Here is a 10,498-nt window from a genome sequence, read left to right on the forward strand (position 1 = left end):
CCTGCAGGGCACAGGGCAGTGCCGGCCTGGGAGGCGGCGAAGGCACCCAGGACCCCCAGGGTCTGCTAAATCAGGAGACTGGGAGATGTTGTGGGCTGAAGGGATTTTTCACAACTCTTAATAACCGAACTAGGAGAAAAAGTCTGTGTGTCCAGCTCCAAAGAAAAGGTCCCTCCCTCTTCAATCCCCCTTTCCCCCAAAGCCAACAAAAACACTGTAGAAAACAAGGAATAAGGGATTTGGGCGGAAAGGGGGGAATGGGAAGTTCAGCATGTCCCTGAAGGCAAAAAAAATAAAAGTTCTGAGCTGAAGGAGAAAAGAAAATCTGAGGGGAAAAAAAATTTGAATTTAGTGCTTTTTTTGGACAGTGCATGTCCAATCACGAACTGTAAAAAATCCAAGAATGGCAGTTCATTTTGCGCAAAGACCAATAATGAAAATCCTCCCAGGACAGGTCTTTTTAAATATCTTATAGAAATTGTAGTTCAGGATCCTTCTAAACTTTATTGCTTCAATATCTTTTTTCTTCATCGGGAATTAACCTCCAGGTGCTCGTGTCTCTCCTTAGTCCATGCAGGATGCGAGAGGCGGATGCAGCCATTCCCCATTCCCGGCTGTTCGCGGGCGCGGGCAGCGACCGCTTCCTGAGGGGGCCGAGCCGGGCAGGCAGCGCCCCCTACCGGCCGCGCCGCTCCTGGCTCCGCTCTCGCGGCGGGACGGGACCCGCGCTGTGCCTCAGGTGCCGGGCCAGTGCGGGCCTCAGGTGCCGGGCCAGTGCGGGCCGCAGGTGCCGGGCCAGTGCGGGCCTCAGGTGCCGGGCCAGTGCGGGCCTCAGGTGCCGGGACAGTGCGGGCCGCAGGTGCCGGGCCAGTGCGGGCCGCAGCTACCGGGCCAGTGCGGGCCTCAGGTACCGGGCCAGTGCGGGCCGCAGCTACCGGGCCAGTGCGGGCCTCAGGTGCCGGGCCAGTGCGGGCCGCAGGTGCCGGGCCAGTGCGGGCCGCAGGTGCCGGGCCAGTGCGGGCCGCAGCTACCGGGCCAGTGCGGGCCTCAGGTACCGGGCCAGTGCGGGCCGCAGCTACCGGGCCAGTGCGGGCCGCAGGTGCCGGACCAGTGCGGGCCGCAGGTGCCGGGCCAGTGCGGGCCGCAGGTTTGTGTCCGAAGTGAAGCAAAAGCTCGGCCAAGGCGTGTGGGCGTGTGCTCGCCCGTACCGGCGCAGAGCTGGGGAAGCGCGGCTTTGGCCGAAGCCGTGGCGTCACAGCGGAGGCGGGAGACGGCTGAATTCCCGGACTAAAGCTGCAGCATATTTGCCATTGTGCTGCTGGGCAGCGGCGTCTCCTCCAAATGATCATCAGAAGGAAGGGGTACTCCAGGAGGGAAGATTTCCCCATCGGAGGTTAATTCTCTTGAGTTTGAGACCATCTCTTAAGACACCTACTTCTCTTTCCCGGTCAGATTTTACCCACAGGGGTAGCAAACATCTACCCCAGGGAGCAGAGCAGAGCCCAAATCCTCTGGGAATGCAACCATCTATTATCAGAGGTATCCTCATGCTTCATATGCGAACACGGTGCCCAACCTTGTTAAACAAATTAATTCTTCCCTCAAGGGGCTCTGCTTAATGGAGGGATTTCCAGAAGGCCCCAAGCCTAAGACCAGTGATATGCTTGCCCTAGCCCCAGATTTATTTGTTGAGGTAGGAGGGAGGTCAAAAGCACTGAGCCTTCCATTTCAGTAAGTTATGTGCCTGATGGCCTGCTGTAGGAAGAACTATTGATCTCTTCTTATAACTCCTGTTAAGAGTCCTGTACATATTGACAATCCTGGAACACCTCACATTTAAACACTAGGAGTGCCAAAGACAACCAAGCAAGCAAACTTTCCTTCTGACAAGGTATTTCTGGTTCTATTCTTTCCAACAACATGTAAGAAAGCTGAAGTTTTACTAGTTTACACCCATTCAAAGTTATAAAATATTCCAAGATAATGGTTTAGGATTTTTAAACAAGTTATGTTTCCTTCTCCTTCTGTATAATGCTGAAACTTGAGGGGAAGGGGGAGCCTCTCCATTACTAAATAGTTTTTTGTCAATAACATTCATAGTCCATTAAAAAGTCCATCAGAATACCCTATTGATTTCACTCAACTACCCAGCCCACAGAAATTTAATGAAGTTGGTAGTGAGACAGGACAAGCCCCCGGGTTTTTGCTGCTTTACCAGTTACCTTCACTATAGCATCATGTCCTCTCCAGCTTCATCACAAGATGATTTATTTCAATGGCATGTGAGGAGCAATTGCCCTTAGAGGCAACAGATAACCTTAGAACAGCATCATCCAAGAAAAGCAGAGCACAAATCACTAACTATTGTTTCCAATTAGAAAAAAAAAAAAAAAAGCATCAGGAAGAGCCATGTTTTACAGAGCTAAAATTATGTATTATTTCATGTGGTCTATTTTTTAAACATTATAATCCAAATAAAACAAAACTGAATTTAGAAATCTGTTTTAAAACCTGAAAGAAGCACTGCTGAGATGTAAGGAGGTGTATGGGCCAGTACCCAAAATATTGGATATAAGTTTCCACCACATTCATCAAACCAAATCCATGTAAACTTTGAATAAGTTTGGCAAGAGCCATAGTGGTTTTGTTTTTACTGCCATATAAAGGAAGAAGTCCCTTGTGAATTGGATATCCCTTTGTAATAGGCAATATCACTGTGGTAAAATGTGTTTATATGTCTTAAGACAATCAGGAATTGAGACAATTCTTTGAAGACAGTTTATGGTAATAATTTCGTGACTGTTTGTTAAGCTGCCTGGTCTGCATAGCTGCCTACATGGGTGGGTGCCAATGAAAGCAGCAGTATTAGGTGCTGCCAAATGAAATCATCACCCGTTTTCGTGCCCCTTCCCAAAGCCTGCTCCTCACAGGCAGCCTTCGGCACATAAACAAACGGATGAATCATCTTGCCAGCTGAGAGGGTGACAGTGAAATTAGAGTCCTTCTCTGCTCAATGCAGCAGTTTAGTCATTTGAGACAGGAAATCACTTTGTGTTGGGAAGCAGTACTGGGTCAATCTCAACCAGTTTCTAGAGCAGTGGAGGGCTCAGGTTGCAGCAGGAACAATGTGATTATGACAGGCAGGAGGCAGAATAGGAGAAGTTCCAGCAAAAACTCCATAGAACGTAATAGCAAATGTTGCTGTTGGTGTAGATCTTTAATGTGTAGGTAATTCAAAAAAATATACCAAGATTCATTCTACAAATCCAATAAGCTCCTAGAGCTGTTTCTATAGAATTCTATTCAATGTGGTAGGATTTTCCTATACAAATACTTGTCTGTGCCCTGCATCAATCACCCTGAGCACAGTTCTACAGAAGTATCTGCACAAATAATGATGTAAAGGAGGAGATACAGAGAAGCAGAAGTTCTTTTTCTCTCCCACCTTCATCAGCTGCAATATCTCACTATCAGTGAAAGCTGGCAGAGGGACAAGTGACAAGTTGCCAAAAGATAAGGAAGGCACAGACTGCTGAGGAGCACTTTGGGAAGTATCTCCTGTGAAGGATCTGCACCAGAGCTGACTTTGATTCCTCTTTGTCAAGGCAGAGGCTAAACTTTGGAGTGGTGTCAAGTCTATTTTTATGATACTAAGATCTCCCTGGAAATTTATGAGACTCTCTCTTTGGATTTAAATTATCTCTTCAGGAAGTGTGGGTTATAGATCAGTCATTTTAAGCCAGCTGACCTCAGTCACCTTCAGTGACAGGTAACCTCAACTTAAAGTGAAAGGATCCCTAGGGTCAGTGGTTTCTGCTGAAGGACGTCTGTGTGTGTATGTGTGCACTATCAGAATACTCAAATAAGAGAAATATGATGCAAAGTGAGGGCATTTCCTTGCAGACACAAACCACTAAACTGATGTAAGAACCCTTGACATTTAATTCCAGAACCATTAATGCTTCCCAAATGGTCCAGAATTAAGTGGAATTAAATTCAATAGTGAATCCCACTTTATATGATGATACAAGGCACAATAGAAGTTACCTGTTGAGTGATAAAGGAGCTAACCAGTATTTGAGACATTTGGGTTACTCATAGCAGACTTTAAAAATGGCCTGAAAAGGTGCTGCCTTTTGTACAGCTCATTATAATTCACCTGTAGAGCTTCATCATTTTCATATCCATTTCACATGCAAGAACTTCCATGTCAAGCTGTAACGCTTGCCTCAAATATTCAGGGTGGGTTCATTAAATTCCCAACAGCAGTCAAGGGTGAAAAAGCCACTTGTCAAGCTCAGCCTGCTCATCGATTCACCTGCAGCTGTCCTGTGTGTCTGACGGGCAAGGAAGTGTTCCAGTGTTTCCAGTGTCTTTGCAAGGCTATTGCCAAGCAGCAAAGTCCCAGGAATGTTAGAGAGATTGTGGAAGGCAGTAAACCACACAGTGCATTTCTGGAGTGAGTTTTCTAAGTAGTTCATGATTTTAAAAACTCAAATCTCCATCCACGTTGCAATTTAAGCATTTGTAGCTGTTCTGAACAAGGGAGAAATTAGGCAATGCTGGATTCTATTACAGGAGAGTTCTTTGATGCCCTTTTCAAACACTATCCAGATACTCCATCTGAAGCTTTCATTTAGAGTAAATACTACAAAAATCAGCTATCTGAAAGAAATTAAAAGGATGGAACATATTGCTGGCTGTTAGACATCTGAGAAATCCAGAAGTGGATGATGCCAAACTATCTGTCATATGTGTCCTTTAGCCTTATTCTCCTGAATGAAATGTGGTTACCACAAAGGATATTTGCAATTGAGAAGGAGAGATCAACTAGATTTGGCTTTCCTGAATGTGGCCTGTCTCTTAGCAAGTGTTTTGCAGTTTCTATTACAAATTTGAAGGAAAGGTTTTCTCATTAACAATTGTCAGGTTACATTTTCAGCACAGAAAAATTAAGGATATTGGGGTAAGTTTCAAGCCACCATTTTAGAGTTTTTAGGCAAGCACTCTTGTCAACTGATTGGAATTACACCACAGGCACCCAATATACTTACGGGACCATTTACGGATGTGCTTCTATTTAACCAATCCTTGAAGTAAAAATTAAATAATCAAAGTACATTTACATACCAAATTACAAGAATATATGTTTTAGAAGCTATTATAAATACATAATTAATATAAATATATAGATATAATTTTACTATATTTAAATATATAATCCAAATCTTGTAAAAAATAAGACAAAAAATTGGATTTCAGTAAAATTTAGTAACAGTAAGGGAAACTATTCTGATTTCTTTAGGTCCATTTTCAAATCATAGATAATTTAGGCTGAAAGAAACTTCTGTAGATCATCCAATCCCCTTCTCAATGCAGGTCTTATTACTTCAGGTTGCTTGTGCTGTGTCCAGTCCACTGGAACACTCCAGAGACAGAGATTCTGCAAGTTCTGCTGAATGCTGATTGCTGCAATGCATTGGTAAGAAAGCAATCCACATGCAAAAATATTCTCCACTTTTCTGAACACAATAGGAAATGTTCCACTTTCTATCAGAGGACATTCTCACTGCACTTTATGGGTTGCATATAGTACCTTACAAGAATCAGATGACAGAACTTTGTTTATCAGGGGGGATCTAACAGGTGCCAAGAGGTGCCTCCTCCATTTAGGTTTGCATGAGCCCACTGTGGAAGGGATTAAAGTAGCTCAGGATTCAAAAGTTAGCACAGTAAGTAAAATCTTTCAGTTACTCTGAGATTTACAACTGGTTTGTTCCCTTGTTTACAAAATTACTTGGTTTTTTACCAGTTAAATCCCTCATAGGCTTATTGGGGGGAGGATAAGAATCTGAGAATTGTCACTATCACCAATATTTTAAAGGAGTCCCTTAAAAAGTGTGCAGTGATTTGAGTCATATCTTTTAACAAATTCTGGAAGCATCACTGCTAGAGCCACTGGCAGCCCTTCCCAGTGTGCCAATCCCCTGTGAGTTCACAGCCCCTGTGCAGACCTCTGCAAAACTGGGGAGCAGAGGTTTTTCCTCATCTCTCCTGACCTGTTCTACCTCCTTCAACCTCCATCCCTCTTCTGTGCAGAGCTCAGGCCAGGAGAGCCAAGAAAGCACTTGTGAGTATTTTTGTGGTAAAGTTCTGCTTTCAGAAACATGCATCAAAGACACAGTTGATGCCTTCTGTTTTGGTCCAAGTTACTTGCAAAGGAGAGGTCTGGATCCAGACGAGTGCTGGGAGCCTCTTCTTCCATCTTCCTGGGAGACCTGGGCTGCACCAGATCAGATCCCCTGCCAGAAATGAACGTGGGGTGTTTTGTTTAAAGTGGGAAGCTGATAGTGTTGAACCCATCTATTTGAATAAACCAGCTGGCTGTCCTCTTGCCATCTCTGATGTAAATCTATACGGTATTGTGAAACTTTATTTATTTTAAGCTTGCAATATTTACTAAAGCAAACAAAAAGGGTTGTTTCTAACTTCCATAGCATTTTTTCTACTGAGCTATTCGTTGGAAAGACATGTTCATGTATAATTAAATGTGGCTTGCTTAAACCTTTGCAGTTGGTAGCTTAATATGTATTTTGTTGTGCTTTGAGTACAAAGGCTATATTATGCTTTTGTTGGCATCCTTGCTGGTTAGAATGCCAACTGCATAATTTTGTTCTCTGCTATATGTCAGAATTCAAGTGCCGAGGGCTCAACAGGTGGTGCTGGGATAAAGTTCTGGCAAATCAAATAGGTAACGCGGTTATTTCTTTTGTCAAATTATAATTGAAAACAGAGACAAGTAAAATGAAACTCACATTTTCCTGGTGCAAAAGAGAGACTAGAATTAAACTCAAATCAGTTTCCATGACAAATACACATTACTACTAGAGCTTGATCTGTAAATAAACATGCAACACCTTAGTTTTGATGTAGAATGATTTGTTCCCTGTAAATTTAAACCTTAAGCATCAGTGCTTAAACAGTAACAGAAGGCCAGAGTCCTCCATGAATCTTCTGTCTTTCTTGTATGTATTTTGGAGAAAATGTGCCAAAAGCTTCAGAAAATCTTTGACAAGATTTAAATCTGGAAATTCACAGAATTTGAGACAATCTGTAATATATAACTCAAATGTTTAACATCAAGAGTTTCCTGTCATATTGTTTTCTAATCATTGCTATACCCATGTTCCCAGAAGAAAATGATAAATACAGTGGAAATTCCACTGAATGTGCTGAATGAGGTGCTGCTCATTTTATACTTGACTTGGATAATGTTTATTAATCCTAAAATCATAAAATTGGGATAAAACCTTCTAGAAAAAAAATGCAACAAATCATATATGCATAGCTTGGTTTTCCAAAATTGCACATAAAAAGGCCCGTGCACTTCCAGGACTATCCACTTTGCTATTGTAGCTGATCTTTTTTACACCAAAATGTTTTTATTTTCCTCTGAGGACCTATTCAAATCTAATCTAAATAATCTTATCTACAGTTCCAATGATCATTGTGGTTTTATTTAGTTTTCTGTTCCTCCTCATTTAAAGACCTTTCTCCTAAACTATACATTTCTCAACTCAAAGTTTTGTTTTATCAGATCTGAACCCATCGTCCACTGGGGCAGCTTCCTGCAGTGGCCTCCAGTTCCTTAGGCTGTCACAAACATCTTTCTATCCCTTTCGAGCTCTTAGTTTATTCAAGGCACTGCCTTTGTCTGGGACCAGATGGTGCATCCTCTTCTTTCAGTAACTCATTCCATAAGTGATGAGGAACTAAGCAGCATAGAAAAGTGGTAACACATCAATCCAGAAATGTTTTTATTTGCACCTTTTGCATACCATGGTTGCTCTATTTTAGACCTGGCAGAATGCATGTTTCTCTCCCAGGCTGTGGCTGTGCTGCTGAGTGCCGGGGCTGCGGGCAGGGGATGGGACACACCTCATAGGACATGGCCTGAGAAGCTCCTGAATATGGCATCAGAAATTGCTGGACGTGACAGATCACAAGGTGACACAAATGTATATATGGTGCTGTGAGGAATTCCCAGGTGGTTAAGGAGTAGTTATGTGAGGAACAGTGGAATTTCAGAGAAAGATGGGGCTCTGTGCTGAGGTTGTTTTGGGGTTTGGGATAGTGCAAGGCCAACAGTACTCGGTAGCCATATCAGCTTACCCACACAAGGCTGAGGTCACCTTGAAATGGTATCAACAATACCAAAATTCAAATTCAACATCTACAGATGTTGAAAATGGAAAAGAGATTAACTGGATTTGTGGAGAGATAATAAGTCCTTTAACCTTTTATCTGTTGCCTTTTGGCTAGTCATCAGTTTAATTTCTTCACACTTTTCAGTATGAAGATACCTGGGAACAAGAAGATATTGACTGAGAATAAAGTTCCCAGTTCAACATAACACTCTTCATAATACCACACTTAGACTGACCCTGTTACAGCTTGGTTAATGCAGGAAAGCTGCAGCCAGTTGTCTCAGGAGTTTCACTGCAAGGGACTGGCTCAGAAGGTACAAATTATATTACAGCCAAAGTGTTATTAAATTCTTTACCCCTTTAAAAATCCTTTCCCTGCACTACTGCATTTCTAGACTGACCTGACATAGGCTATGAGGACTGGTCCCTAGTCTCTATGATTTCTCATAAATGTTCAATACATAAGAAAACGTGTTCTGGCTTTACTTTTTCTTTCTTTTGAATAACCATATTGAATATTTCTCTCATACATCAGGTAGCTGTTTAGGAAAGAAACAGCTGAGAAGCAGATAATGTGCCCCTTTCATTGACAAAAGATTTATGTCTTGCCTGGCAGGACTTGGTACTTGGAGTGCTCACAGCTGACATAGTCAAACACAAAGCACGTAGTCCAGTGTTTATCCAGGGGAACCAAGACTGCTGCTCCCACACTTTTTTGTGTGAAGTTAAATTAGCCACATTGAAATTGGCAAAGATTTAAAAACATGATAAAAATTTTATTAAGAAGGGGAGAGAGAGGCTCAGCAGCAGTTTGGATCAATTAATACAGTGCAGAAATAAGTAGGGTATGCATGAACATTTCTGGTGACCTTCTGTAGGAGCCATCTGTGTGCTTGCAAGGCACCCTTTCCCCATGGGAACATGTGAGGAATTCAACCACAGCGCCGAGCACCCTTCCCCCACAGCTGTCACAACCACTGCAATTTGGCTCTAGCATTTGTATCATTGAATTCCATGCTGTGCCAGAATGAGAAGGGAAAGAGAATGAAACGTGTTCTTGGGTACCTCTTTGCCATGGACTGCGTGTAGCTCGGGGTCAACTGTCTGCTCAGAAAAAAGGCTTATCTGCATTTCAGTACAACTCTTTTGTCAATGTATTAAAAAAAAAAAAAAACATTACTTTTTTCTTTTTAGGCGGGGGTTGAGAAAGGTAGACTAGAATAAGAAAATTCTGCATTTCCCTGGAGATCCTTAATTTTTCCCAAGGATAATATGACAGTTTCCTCCAGCTTTGCCACAGCTCAAATGAAGCAGAAGGAATAAATGTCTTTTAGTGCGGTGGTTATACTCAGATGAGCTTTCAAGGCTGGCCAGAAGAAGGGGCAAAGGATTGGGTGTACCTTCATTTCCTGAAGTGAGCAGGTAAACCTGTGGGTTTTCCCATTCCCTGGCCCTCATCACTCTGCCAGTCCAGACAGGTCTACCCATGGAAGTGCTACTGATGGCAGCATAAACTGAGTATTGGAAAACAGGCAGAATTTGCCCCAGAGGAAATTAACCATGAATTGGCTTAAAATACCGCCTCCCATCTAATATAAATAATGCTAATATCTTCAGAAGTATTACTGTTATCCTGGGACTGAATAACGAAAAGAATTGAATAGCCAGGAAATTAATTTTTGTATGTGCTGGAAAGCCTAGAGGTTAATGTATGCAACTAGATGGCCACAGACCTGAGGGCCATTTCTTCCTTAGACAATATTCTGCATTGCACAAGGCAAGTCACCATGTTTCTTCTTCAATAATGTCATCCATAAAATGAGAATGAACCTACACGGCTCCCATTCCAGTGAGGATGGTAGAGCTCATCTGCCTTGGTTGTGAAACGAGACTGCTCAGATAGAAACAAGCTCCTGAAATTCAAATTATTCATATTACTCCATGCTGTTCCATTACAGAAAAATGGCAGATTCTTCTGTGATACTTAGGAATAGAAAAACAGCAAAATTTTCAGGGTTTTCTTTTACATTGCTACAAATCTGAATAGAATCTACCACATACAGCATTTGATTATTCAAGAGTTATGCAATATCTGTTTTATATTGATCTCTTAGAAAGAGACTGTTGGGGTTTTAGTTTAGTCTTAGTTTTTTTTCCTGTTAAAGGAATTTTCTCCCATATGCATGTTGCTAGGGGACAAATAGCTGTACTTAAGAAAGACAAAAAGGGGAGTGGGGCGGGCCTGGCTACTCCTTTGTCTACACCTGGGTGTGGGGTCAGTTCGCTCTGAG

At 42.5% G+C, this 10,498-nt stretch overlaps 1 long non-coding RNA gene across 2 annotated transcripts in view; it reads left to right on the forward strand.

The window, feature by feature from the left end:
* LOC121665566 overlaps positions 1 to 10,296 on the forward strand; it is a 28,632-nt gene extending 18,336 nt beyond the window's left edge. Inside the window, exons 8-9 of one of the 2 annotated variants that reach the window (XR_006016400.1) lie at positions 5,395 to 5,482; positions 7,887 to 10,296. This is a non-coding gene — a long non-coding RNA (uncharacterized LOC121665566). Of the gene's footprint in view, positions 1 to 5,394; positions 7,634 to 7,886 lie in introns of those variants that run through there. The other variant, XR_006016399.1, reaches the window with a different exon arrangement.
* Positions 10,297 to 10,498: the final 202 nt, after the last annotated feature.

The sequence above is a fragment of the Corvus kubaryi genome, unplaced genomic scaffold (genome assembly GCF_017639235.1).
Source record: "Corvus kubaryi isolate FWS band 111438036 unplaced genomic scaffold, C.kubaryi_AGA036_p1.0 37334, whole genome shotgun sequence".
Lineage (NCBI taxonomy): Eukaryota > Metazoa > Chordata > Aves > Passeriformes > Corvidae > Corvus > Corvus kubaryi.